The sequence below is a fragment of the Desmodus rotundus genome, chromosome 3 (assembly GCF_022682495.2).
Source record: "Desmodus rotundus isolate HL8 chromosome 3, HLdesRot8A.1, whole genome shotgun sequence".
NCBI lineage: Eukaryota > Metazoa > Chordata > Mammalia > Chiroptera > Phyllostomidae > Desmodus > Desmodus rotundus.
This window is the reverse complement of record NC_071389.1, coordinates 31,225,567-31,238,441: the sequence shown is the minus strand read 5'-3', so window position 1 is coordinate 31,238,441 and position 12,875 is coordinate 31,225,567. Positions and strand designations below refer to the sequence as shown.

General features: G+C 38.9%; 1 protein-coding gene and 1 pseudogene across 3 annotated transcripts in view; both read left to right on the top strand.

Moving 5' to 3' along the window:
- Positions 1–5,487: 5,487 nt before the first annotated feature.
- On the top strand, positions 5,488–5,966 carry LOC112314665 (small ubiquitin-related modifier 2 pseudogene; annotated as a pseudogene).
- A 4,796-nt stretch (positions 5,967–10,762) lies between these two features.
- Positions 10,763–12,875, top strand: part of STIL (STIL centriolar assembly protein) — a 47,093-nt gene continuing 44,980 nt past the window's right edge. For all 3 annotated transcript variants that reach the window (XM_053921415.1, XM_024571150.3, XM_053921416.1), the window contains exon 1: positions 10,763–10,964. The gene's annotated coding sequence lies outside the window, so the exon portion shown is untranslated. The remainder of the gene's footprint in view (positions 10,965–12,875) is intronic.

The following is a 12,875-nucleotide window of genomic DNA, read 5'->3' as shown; positions in this document are numbered from 1 at the left end:
ATTTTTGGCATGTGATGGGAGCCTAGAAAGGGGTCAAAGAATTAGAAGTGTTGTTGTCAAAGAATGGTTGCAGTACGGTACTTAAGCAAGTGAACTGGCAGTACAGATGTTGGTGGTCTGAACAGGATATTTGGAATTGAGATTTCAGAGGTTGTGAGTTTCTGGTAATGCGAGGGTCCATCGTGAGCCCATGCTGGGTAAGACATAGGGAATGGAAGGCTGAGGCAGAATGAATGCCCTGATGTTAGAACTGAGAAGACAGGGTGCTAGGTTTATCATCTGAGTAGAAGCTTAAGTCAGGGAATATTAGAGTGAAGAAAGAGACTATGAGAGAGGAACTAAGTTGTTGAGGGCAGAGTGAACAGAAGGCTGGGAAATGATGGCAAACAGCAGGGGAGGATGGTGACATAGCCTTCTGTCTGGCTACCCTCAGTCTTCTTTTCCCTCTGCTATGCCTCTTCCCTATTTCCAGCTTCCTCCCAGTCTCACTCTACCTTTTCTTCCTCCTCTTTTTTTTATTTCCCATCTTTCCTCCCCTTCTTTTCCCATTTGTAACTTCCTCTCCTTCTCCCCAACTACTTCTCTTTTCCTCTCCTTCTGTCTACCTTCTTATTTTTCTTTGCCTCTCTTATCCCTTCCCTCTTCAGCACCTACTTCCTTCTTTTCCACAATTTATAACTTTTCCTTCCCACCACGGAAGATGGGATAGAATATCTCAGATTAACACAGCTGAAGAAATCTTATTATTAATAATTACTCATATTCCTTCATGAATTCCTTTTTTGTCATTTATTGAGCCCTATCATAACTCCCATCTTATTACCTAGATGTTACTATTATGCTCATTTTGTGAAAGAAACCTGAAGCTATATGTTGTCCAAGGGCATTAAGCAGCAGGAGCTGGAATTCTGGGCTTCTGAATCCATGTCTCATGTTCTTGTTGTTATTGCTATAGAACTAGGTATCATCTTGTTAAAAAGCAGTGCACATCAGGGTTGAGAGGGGCTAAACTAAGTTCAGAATCTTCATGTTACAACAGGGAAACAGGGATGCAGAGAAAGTAAGTAACTTGCCCAAGATCTTGCCACACTTTAGATATTAGGACTCAGGAAGGATGAATAGGCAGGGGTATCCTACCAAGAGTAGGGCAAAGTCCCTATGCTACTAATAACTCAAACTAAACTTAGGAAATGGCTATGAATCTTCGAACTTCAGTTTTTCATTGTCAAACTGGGAAATGGAAAGGTAAAATGAAAGTCTTGCTGTAGATGATCTGTAGGGTCTTACATGCTCATGTTCTTTAACGAAAAAAAGGACAGTTATCCAATTGCTCATACTAATCCTTTTAATGACATGTCCCTGGTAACTAGCACAGGGATTTAAAAACTTTTTGTAAGACCTAGATAATAAATATTTTAGGATTTGTGGGCCGTATCATCTCTGTTGCAACTACTCAACTTTGCCACTATAGGTACAAAAGCAGACCCAGACAATACATAAATTAATAAGTATGGTTAGATAAAACTTTTTATATGGACCCTGAAATTTGAATTTCATGCAATTTGCATGTGTCCCAAAATATACTTTCTTTTATGTTTGTATCTATTTAAAAATGCAAAAATCATTTTTGCTTGCAGGCTATAACAAAACAGGCACTCACAGTCTATAGTTTGCTAAACCCTGACCTGGCAAAATGCCTAGTGTGAGAAGTTCAATCCAGCCTCAAAGGAAGCCTCCAAACCTTCATGTTCTGGGGAGGAGAAGTTAGGACACAGGTCAGCTGAAAACAAGAACAGCCGGTCATATTACTAAAAGGATTAGGAGTACAATAGAAGGGCACATCAAAGCAAATATGCCGCCTTTTCCTTCGTGCACATTCTTTTTAGCAACTTCTCTGTAGTTCTGCTGGCAATTAGAATTGAAAGATATTAAGGTACGGGTCTGTGGGAAAAGGGTCTAGGAAGCTATTTGCATGCTTTTAATGAAGGCCCTAGGCCCTGTTCACATGTTTTTAGTTAGGGCCATAAATAAAACGTCTTTTTTGCTCTGATGATAGAGTCTACCAGAACTAAGGATTCCACATAAGAATTTGGGTCCAAACCTTCACTGTATGCCTACACACAGCATTTTGTAGTGACTTTCTCTCTATGCCTCCCTGGAGAACTATGTCCAGAGTGCACTGAGTACTCACAGTCCTGTACCTTATCCATCTCTTTCTGCCAACCACGCTAGGCAACTAAGGAAAATCTAATGTGAAAAGAAAAAGTTAAACACAGATACCTATCTCTGCCAAGGGCTTTTCAGGGAGTTATTTCCAGGAAGAACAAGGCTAGGCAAAAGAACAGTTTATTATTTATTGGCTCTTTGGGCCTGTCCTGATTATCTATTGCTACATAACAACCCAAACCCAAAATGTAATGGCTTACAAGAGATGATTTGTGTGGAAACCTTGTCCCCTCCCCACTAAGACACACACACATTTGGTAAGCAGAAGTGTTTAGTGTGAGTAGCATTGTGAATAGAGACAGGAGACGCATGGAAGAGTTTTTCCAAAACACCTTACTATACCAGGTAGTCACAAGGAGCCAAGCCAAGGAGGCCAGGATTCATATAAGACACCATGTTGCTCTGATGCTTGAACATTGAATCCCTCTGCTGTCCACAGAGAAAGGTCAATTAGCACTTTGATCCTATTTTCTCCCCACCATAACCATTTTGTCTTAGCCTAATATCAGTGCTCCTAGACTGTGGAGATGGCAGAGAAGCACTGAGTTCCATTTAAATGCAAATAACAGACCTTCAATAATAATATGCCTCAATAAATATATATTGAGTAAGTGGATGTTACCCATTAGAGGTCCATTCCTTATCTAAACCCATAGATTGAATCCATAGCTTAAATAAATTGGATGAGTATCTGTGGAATATCCACTATGTACCAGGCATTTCACTTACATAACCTACATGTTGTGATAATGTTCAAACTTTTCAATAATCAGCACAATCAGAGTATCTGTAGAGATTTCTGTGCCAGGATTTGCTATGCTGGGCATCAGCCCTCTAATTGTTGGACCATGGGTAGGTCCTTGGTATCCCAGAAGAGGAATGAATGGTACTCAAGTGCTCAGGGGAGTAGCTATATACCAACTCATATGAAAGTAATTCAATATTTTATCTTCCAGTAGAGTCTTACCAGTTGTGTGTTGGCCAAACATCAGCCTTGCCCTGCCCTGAGCAGTGTGGCTTAGTTGGTTATGTGTTGGCCCGCAAAGCAAAAAAGGCTGCCAGTTCAATTCCTGGTCAGGGCACATGCCTGGGTTGCAGGTTTGGCCCCCAGTTGGGATGCATACAAGAGGCAACCGATCAATGTTTCTCCCTTACATAGATGTTTCTCTCCCTCTTTCTCCCTCCCTTCTCCTCTCTCTAAAAAATAAATATATAAAATTTTTTTTAAATCAGCCTTGCCTTATAAAATCATCATAATGCTCTGAAGTTAGTGCTGCCATTTTGCAGATGGAAAAACAAAGCCAGGAAATGGAAATTTTTTGTCCAAGACTACATAAACAGTAGATAGCAAAGAAAATTTCAAACTCAGCATGTTGGGATTCAAAATCTGCATTCTTTCTCTAGAATTCGACACCTTATAAAAAGTTCCATACTCACAAAATCCCTACGAAGTAAGTGTTATTACATATGAGAAGACTGAGCTCAGAATGATGTGTAACAAGAGCTAACCTCTAAACCCACTCCTACCCGTATGTGTTTGTTTATTATCAGGTACATTAGGTCTTTTGCATATATTCAATGAACACATACTATTCCCAGGATATAGTTAGGTTCCTAGTGAAGTCTCTAGGAGCTTCAGAAATAGGGCCTTGTCACCATTTATTTGTCCCATTGGTCATAATTGCCCTTTAGAGATAGATCATCTGTTTGCCTACTTTTACTTTCCCATTCTTGACCACACCTCTTTGGTGGTATATGCTATTCATTTTTCAGGATTCAGCTTCGATTTTACCTCCTCCAGCAAGCTCTCTCTAAATTCCCAAGACTGGGTTAGATGCCCCTCTTTTGTGCTTCTACACATACCACCTATCCACTCACTCTGTCCCTTGCTTGCTTCTGTTGTAAGACTGTGTGATGTATTGGGTATCCCCACACTGGATTTAGAGTTCCTTGAAGGAAGGGACTATGTCTCATCACTCTTTCTACAACATGGCAATGTATTTATTGTTATAACATGATTCACTCTTTTAAGGGAACTCCAAATTTCCTGGAAGATTCAGACTAGAAATTAAAGAGATGTTACAACTAATACCACAGAAATACAAAAGATCATAAGAGACAACTGTAAACAATTATACGCCAACAAAGTGGACAACCTAGAAGAAGTTGATAAATTCCTAGAAACATACCTACAAAAACTGAATTATGATGAAATAAAAAATCTGAACAGATAGAGTACTAGCAAGGAGATGGAATCAGTATTCAAAAACCTCCTGACAAGACCTTCCAGATGGCTGCCATGTTTGTCTCTCTCTGCCAGCAGGAAGTCACTCCTAGGAGAGCTGCAGGGCCCCCGTGGCACAATTTTCCCATTTATGCTGCACTTCTGTTGTCCTCAGGCATGAAACACACTGATACCCTACATGTGAGCAGTGGGGGCAGGCTGGGTCTGGGGCATCACCTTCTGTGTCAGGCAGAGTTCTCCAAACAGAACCAATATAATATGTATAATAAAATAGACCCAGGAAAGAATTGGTGCTGCAATCTCAAGCCTGAAGACAGTGTGGAGGCAGAATTCCTTCTTTCTTCAGAAAATGCTGGGAGGCCTCAGCCTTTACTCTTAAGGCCTTCAATAGATTGATGAGGCCCACTCATATGTGGAAGGTAATCTGTTTTACTCAAAGGTGACTGCTTTCAATATTAATGTCATCTAACATGCATCTTTAGACTGGTGTTTTTTGAAAAACTGGATACAATGGCATAACCAAGTTGACACAAAATTAACTATCAAAAACCTCCTGACAAACAAAAGTCCAGGACCAGACATCTTCACTGGTGAAAACTACCAAACATGCAAAAAAGAATCAATACCAATCTTTAGCCAAAAAATAAAAAAAGAGAGAACTCTTTCAAACACATTTTATGAGGCCAGCATTACCCTGATAACCAGATAATGCCACACACAAAAATTACAGGCCAATATTCCTAATGAACATAGAAGCAAAAATCTTCAACAAAATATTAGCAAGCCAAATTCAACAATACATAAAAAGGATCATATACCATCATCTACTTTTATTCAACATAGTATTGGAAGTTTTAACCAGAGCAGTTAGACAAGAAAAAGTAGTCATCCAAACTGGAAAGGAAGAAAAACTGTCACTATTTGCAGATGACATGATATTATATATATAGAAAACCCTAAAGACTCCATCAGAAAACTGTTAGAAATAATAAGCAAATTCAGTAAATAATTGCATGATACAAAATCAATACATAAAAATGTGTGGCAAACTGTCAGAAATAAAACAATCCGCTCCTGCTGCTCCTGGTGCTGCTTGTGTGCTCATTCGGTGTAGACCTGGTACCTCTTTTGTGAAGCAACAGTTGAGGAGACACCAGTGCTCACCATGGCAGACATAAAGCCCAAGGAAGGAGTCAAGACTGAGAATAATGATCATATTAATTTGAAGGTGGCGGGGCAAGATGGTTCTGTGGTGCAGCTTAAGATTTAATTAAGAGGCATACACCACTTAGTAAACTAATGAAAGCCTATTGTAAAACATAGGGTTTGTCAATGAGGCAGATCAGATTCTGATTGGATGGGTAGCCAATCAATGAAACAGACACATCTGCACAGTTGGAAATGGAGGATGAAGACACAATTGATGTGTTCCAGCAGCAGACAGGAGGTGTCTGCTAAAAAGGGAAGCTGCTACTTTACTTCAGAACTCTCCCTGCAGACCAAGAAGCCATTCTCAATTAGTAAACCGCAATTTGGTTCCACCACATCCTGACTACTACAGTCTAGTTTTCTCTGTTTTTTCATTTTCCCTTTCCCCTTTCCTTTAATTGTGCATAAAGTAAATGATGTACATGCACAAGCACTTGCATTTTTTAACTGAATAGCCAATGGTATGTTTTGATCGACATCAAATGGAAATGAGATGGGGAAAAATATTGGTTCTGTGAAAATACCCCCTTTCTCCATTAGTGGCATGCTCATTCAGCTCTTATCTTTATATTCCAGTAAGTTATTTTGCTCTCACTGTTTAACAAAAACAAAAAACAAAAAAACCCATAAAAGTCCTTGCATGTCGTGTTTGACTGGAGACTTTAATGTTTCCCATTCATCATTGTAAAACCAAGGACAGTTTTATAACTTTTTTGTATGTAGCTGGTACATGTAGGGCAATCTGTCTTTAAGTAGGGATAAATGCAAACAAATGAATCCTAGTTTTCCCTTGAAATCAAGCATGTTGTTGTTTAAATAAACTTGTTTAAAAAAAGAGAGAAAACAATCCCATTGCATCAAAAAGAATAAAGTACATAGGAATAAATTTTACCAAGGAGTTGAAAGACCTATATATTGAAAACTACAAGACATTAATGGAAGAAATTAAGGAAGACACAAATATAAAGATATTCTGTGCTCAGGAATTAGTAATGCAAGAATTAGTAATGTTACAATGTCCATACTACCCAAGGCAATATACAGATTCATTGCAATCCCTATCAAAATCCCAATGGTATTTTTCACAAAAATTGAACAAACAATCTTAAAATTTGTATGGAACCACAAAAGACCTCAAATAGCCAAAGCAATCTTGAGAAAAAAGAACAAAGCTGGAGGCATTGTGCTGCCTGATTTCAAACTACATTACAAAGCTATAGTAATTAAAACATTATAGCATTGTTATAAAAGCAGACATATAGATCAATGAAACAGAGTAAAGAGCCTAGAAATAAACCCTTGCATATATGGACAGTTAATTTACAACAAAGGAGCTAGTTTCCTTGAATGCAAAATCAGGATGATAGTATATTAACTGAGATTAGCAAATACTATCAGTGAATTTACTGGTGTGTGTTATTTACTTATTCTAGTTTTTATTCCAAACAATCCAAGCTTTAAAAAATAAGTAAAATAAGTCAACATTACATGATTCATAAATTGTTATTGTTACCTCTAATGAGAGGTTTAAGAATCTCAAAGGAATTTTGCATAAATTGAAAGATTGGCAATCACCCCTAAAAATAATGATGTTCAACAAAGTGAACATCAAAGTGATGTGCAACAAAGTGAAGTTGTACCTGTTTTTAGAAAGCAATAGTCCAGCTTAGCTCAGAAGTGTAAATAGAGCAGGGAAAAGTTGGGTGTTGGAGAAATTCAGTAAATGAATAGCAGAACTGATAACTGATTCCAACTTCCCTGTTCCTGGTGATAACAATAGCCCTTTAATTCCCACAGCCGGCCTATTGAAAGGCACTGAACATTAACCTGGTCTAATCATAAAGACCATGTCACTTAGACAGTGACTAAAAAGGAAAATAAAAAAAGTGAAGACAATTGACGTGTTAGGATGTAGAATTTTGGGTGAATTTTTCCATTTGCAATATTTTCTTACAGCATTGTTTGTGCAACAAATTCATAGTTTGAAAAGTATAACACACTGGAAATGGTTCACTGTGAAGAAAATTAAAACACTTGCAAATTTGAAAAATAAGACTGGTAGCTTTTCACTGTTAGGGCCAACAGCCATACAATTCCATAGTGTCCTGAACTGACATGAATATATATATAAGAGAGCAAAGAATAGCATAGACATAGTCAATCTATTTAAAGTAGCCAGCAATCTAACAATAATTTATATTTGCTTTGGATAATTGCCTCTTACTACCTTGTCTATAAAATTGTTCCTTCCTTCTTCTATGCTTGCTATATCCTTCCAATTCTCCCTTCCATCTAGCACAAAACTTAGTGTGTAGCCTTGGTATCCTTGGTACAGCATTTGTAGATTTTATTTTACTAAGCTTATTCTCTTTGTAATTAACAAATTAGTTCCCTTAATCTCTATGAATTTATGGCAATGTGTTGCTCATTTATTAACAATGCCAACTGTTAGTATATCTGCACTAATAATATATGGGCAGCTTTTAATTAACTTTTACATTCTTTATGCATTCAATCTTTTTTATGATAACGTATAATATGCAAAGGAGGAAAATCAATTTTAGATTAAATGGCAGAACTGGGGGCCAGATCCCCAAAGCCAGTGCTAGTTACACTATATCATAATTTAAAAAATGTTTAATATCTAGAAAATAATCCCTTTAGGCATCTCCAAGCTGTACTAAATAGAAGGCTGAGTCATTCCAACCCTAAAATGAAGACTACTTTTATCTTCATTCAATTCAAAAAGCATGTACTCTATGCACAGCATTAAATGTATATCCTGCCTAGAAGTCCAATAGTAATGAAATGTTTAATTAAAGTTCTTTTTGGTATGTGAGTTATTATTATTAAGCAACAGTAAAGTATTTTATTTTGTTGTTTCGTTAAAAAAATATAGCATATGCTTCAACTCTCCTCTTGCCTCTTCTTTTTTTCTTTCTTTTAAATATATTTTTTAAAGATTGTATTTATTTTTTTTATTGTATTTATTATTTTTAGGGAGAGGGAAAGGGAAGGAGAAAGAGAAGGAGAGAAACATCAATGTGAGATTGCCTCTCATGTGCCCCCTAATGGGGACCTGGCCCACAACCCAGACATGTGCCCTGACTGGGAATCCAACTGGTGACCCTTTGGTTTGCAGCTCATGCTCAATCAACTGAGCTACACCAGCCAGGGCTTCCTTTTTTCTTTTTAACAGACTTTATTGTTTAGAAAACTTTGAGATTTACAGAAAAAATGAGATTGTAATGCAAAGTTCCCATATACCCCATATACACACAGCTTCTCCTATTATTAACATATGTAGTATGGTACATTTGTTACAATTAACAAACCAATATTGGTACAATATTATTAATTAAAGTCCTTGGATTATTAGATTTTCTTAATTGTTAACCTAGTGTCATTTTTCTGTTCCATGATTCCATCCATGATACCACATTACATTTAGTTGTCCTATCGCTTCAGGTGCCTCTTGGCTAGTTTCTCAGACTTTCCTTGGTTTTGATAACCTTGACAATTTTGAGTATAGGTCAGGTATTTTATAGGATTCCCCACAACTGGAATTGGTCTGATGTTTTAGGACTGAGGTTATACGTTATTGGAAAGACGACTATAGAGATAATGGGCCATTTTCACCACAGCATGAGTGTACACACTATCAACATGACTCATGACTATTAATGTTGGCCTTGATTACGTGGCTGAAGTACTGTTGGTCAGACTTCCCCACTGTAAAGTTACTCTCCCTGACCCCACCCTTCCACAATGTATACTTTGGAAGAATGTCACTATGTCCAGCCCACACCCAAGGAGTACGGAATTATGTGTTATGCTCATCCCTTCCTTTTTGTCTAATTTGTATCATCTTACATTTCCCTTTCAGATATCTTAAAGTGGTTCTAAATAAGACTAGAGGAAAGTAAGTGGCATTTTAAATCTTGACCCTGCACTCACTGTGTGGTATCTTAAGTTTCCTCCCTTACTGATTAGGGATTATACCTCTCTACTTTGACAGTTAGGACAGTAATAGACAAGGGCGGAGAAGGCTCAATTACCAACAACAGTCGTGGAGGTTATAATTTATCACACCAATATTAATACCATATGGCACATATATACACATATGCCATATATACTTATACCATTTGCCATTTATATATGAAGAAAAAATTTAAAGATTTTATTTATCTATTTTTAGAGCGAGGGGAAAGGAAGGAGAGAGGGAGAGAAATATCAATGTGTGGTTGCCTCTCCCACGCTCCCTGAATGGGGACCTGGCCTGCAACCCAGGCATGTGCCCTGACTGGCAATCCAGCCAGCGACCCTTCGCTTCACAGGCCTGGGCTCAACCCACTGAGATACACCACATAGGGCTATACACAAAGAAATCTTTAAAAATACTTATTTTCTTTTAGAGAGAGGGCAAGGGAAGGAGAGAGGGCTAGAAACCTGATGTCAGAGAGAAACATCCATCAGTTACTGCTCATACACGTGGGGAGGGAATGAGCCCCACCGCAACCCAGGCAGGTGTCCCCACCGGAATAGAACTTGGCGGACCTTTCACTTTGCGGGTGGAGGTCTAACAAACAGCCACATTGGTCAGGGCTATATACAAAGAAATGTTTTTAAAAACGTCTGTTATCGAGAAGAGAGGAAGCTTCTTAGGAAAGAAACTGGAAGAAGTCTAACTTGCCCTCTCTTTTGCCCGTTCAAGTCAAGAATTTCACTCTCTTCTAGTCTCGGAGCGACGATCGCGCGATGAGGGAAGGGAGCAATTGCTTCCTCTGCCTTGCGCACTTCAGCCAAGCTGGGGTTTTCTTTGTGCGTAGGCAAGGCCTGCCCCACCCCGGAACTTAACCGTTGACGATAAATAAGTGTTTAAATCCTCCGGAACCTGATCCTGGAACGCCAGTGTCGCCCTCGTTTCTCCAGGGAGGCTTGGGATTGGCCGAGTGCTGCCCCTATGCGGGGCGCTGATTGGCTGGTGTACTAGCCCGTCAGGAGAAGGTGGGTAAAGCCTCCAGTACTCGCCCTGCACCCTGATGGGTCGGATTTCTGACCAGTCAGCAGGCGCGGCGCGGGCTTCGGTTTCAAGAGCAAGTGTTTGCCGCCTCGGTTCCCGCGACCCCAACGTCCCAGGGCGGGGTCGGTGGGGGCGCTCCTTGGAGCCGATCTCTGTTCCGGCTCAACAAACAGACCTGGACTCCGCGGAGGTTGCGAAGAGTTGCACTTTATGATTCGGCTTTCAGTAGGAGGCTGCAGTGAGGACCGGGAAAGGAAGGTGGGTAACGTTCAGGGCCCTGTAGAGGGTTCAGCCCTCCAGGATCCTGGACTGATGACGCGAAGGGGAACTAATGGGACAAATAAGTGGACCACGAATTCCTTGGGAATCATCTTTGCTTAGGTATTTGAAAGAGGTTTTCAGTCGACAACGTGCCGTTTGTAGTTGTTTTCACTGTGAAAATTTCTTGACCGAAACCCTCAATGCTCGTTCTTGCATTCCTCACATTATCTAGCTCAGACAGCTACATAGTAAGGGATCGGTTAATGTTTGAAGTTCGAGTTCTGCAGTAAGTAATGTGTAAACAAGCAAGTCTGGAAATGCGATGTGTGTGAACACAGGCAGAAATAACATTATGGTGTCTATGATATGGTTTCACAAAGGAAGTGATATTAGAGTTGGATCGCGAAGGATGGTGGGAGTTTACCAAGCATTGCTAGTAAAGGGGACAGACTGTGCAGATGCTCGGACTCGGGGAACTGCAAGTAGTTCAATTTGATTGGGATGTAGGATGAGTGGATAAGGGATAAAGTTGGAATAATAGGATGGGCCAGATTGTGATTGTCTTTTATTCTGTACATAAAAGGAAGAGCCATCAACTTTTTAAGCAGGAGATAATTACATCAGATTTATATAGAAGTAGCCTAGCAAACTGTGGGGACTTATGGTAAATCGGGTAAGTTGATGAAGTCAGGAACTAAGTGGAGATGGAAAGACAGAAATTTTATTGGGGAAAAAGGAGGAAGAAGAGGTAAGGATGATTTGATAATTTCTATTTGATACATGATACCTCCTGGTTTTCCAGGCATAGTTGTTATGTGGTTTTAGTTTCACTGGCTTTAATTGCTTGCATGGTACTGTCAGAACTGGCTCATGTGTATCATTGTAAATGAGAAAGGGATCAATATTATACTTTTTACCCTAAGTCACAAAGAAAGAAGAGACATATCTGGAGTTTTAAACCTCCTCTGATTAATGAAGAAAAATGACACTCTGTGTACTTCTTAGGGTTACAGTGATCAAGAAGCTGAATACTGTTACCTATGACAACCAAGCAGCATAGAAGGGCTTTAGAATTTAAAACCTGCGTCTGTAGAAGCTTTTCATGAAGTCCACATACCTCCAAGAAGGACTTTTTAGTCAACATTCAAGGGCACTTTAAATAGGATTTTGTTCTTGTAAATAATTTCAGCCTCTGACTTTATCTTAAAAACAAAAAACAAAAAACGCTTCTAAATGACTTCTGCACCTGCATTATTAACTCTTTCCACCCTTATCTTAATTTTGACAATTCCTTTTTACTAGAATTGAAATAGAAGGTATAGGGCCTAAAAAACTCTTAAGGCAAAAATAAAAGAATATAGGAAATACTGAACTGAACAGAAAGGACTTTGAGGTCTGTATTTTGCTTTGGTAATATTTAAATGGAGATAACCCAGTGGGCAATTAGGAAAATGGGTTTGAAACTCAGGAGAGAGGTGGAAGCTGAAGTTTGCTGTACACAGATGGGTGTGGAAGCTGTGGGAGTGATAAGAGTACCTATAGAGGGGAGCCGAAAGAGACCACTGATTTTGCACTGATTCAAATCAGTTTGTGGGATGCAGTATTCACCTTCCATGTGCACAAGACTGAAGGTTCATTGACTTCATTATAGACCCAATAAATATCTAACCCAAATTATTCCTGTCTGCTGCCTTCTGAATTTTTAAAAAAATATTTTGCAGCTTTTGGTCAAAATCTTATATATTAAATACTACCAGACCTACCCAGCTCACTTAGTTGATATAATGATCTTGGGGCAGAATCTGTGCTTTCCATAATGAATAAATATGCTGCCTAGGATAAATATTAATATTAATTTATAGGCAGAATGACTATAAAGTATAAAAATAATTAGAACCCACAGGATTT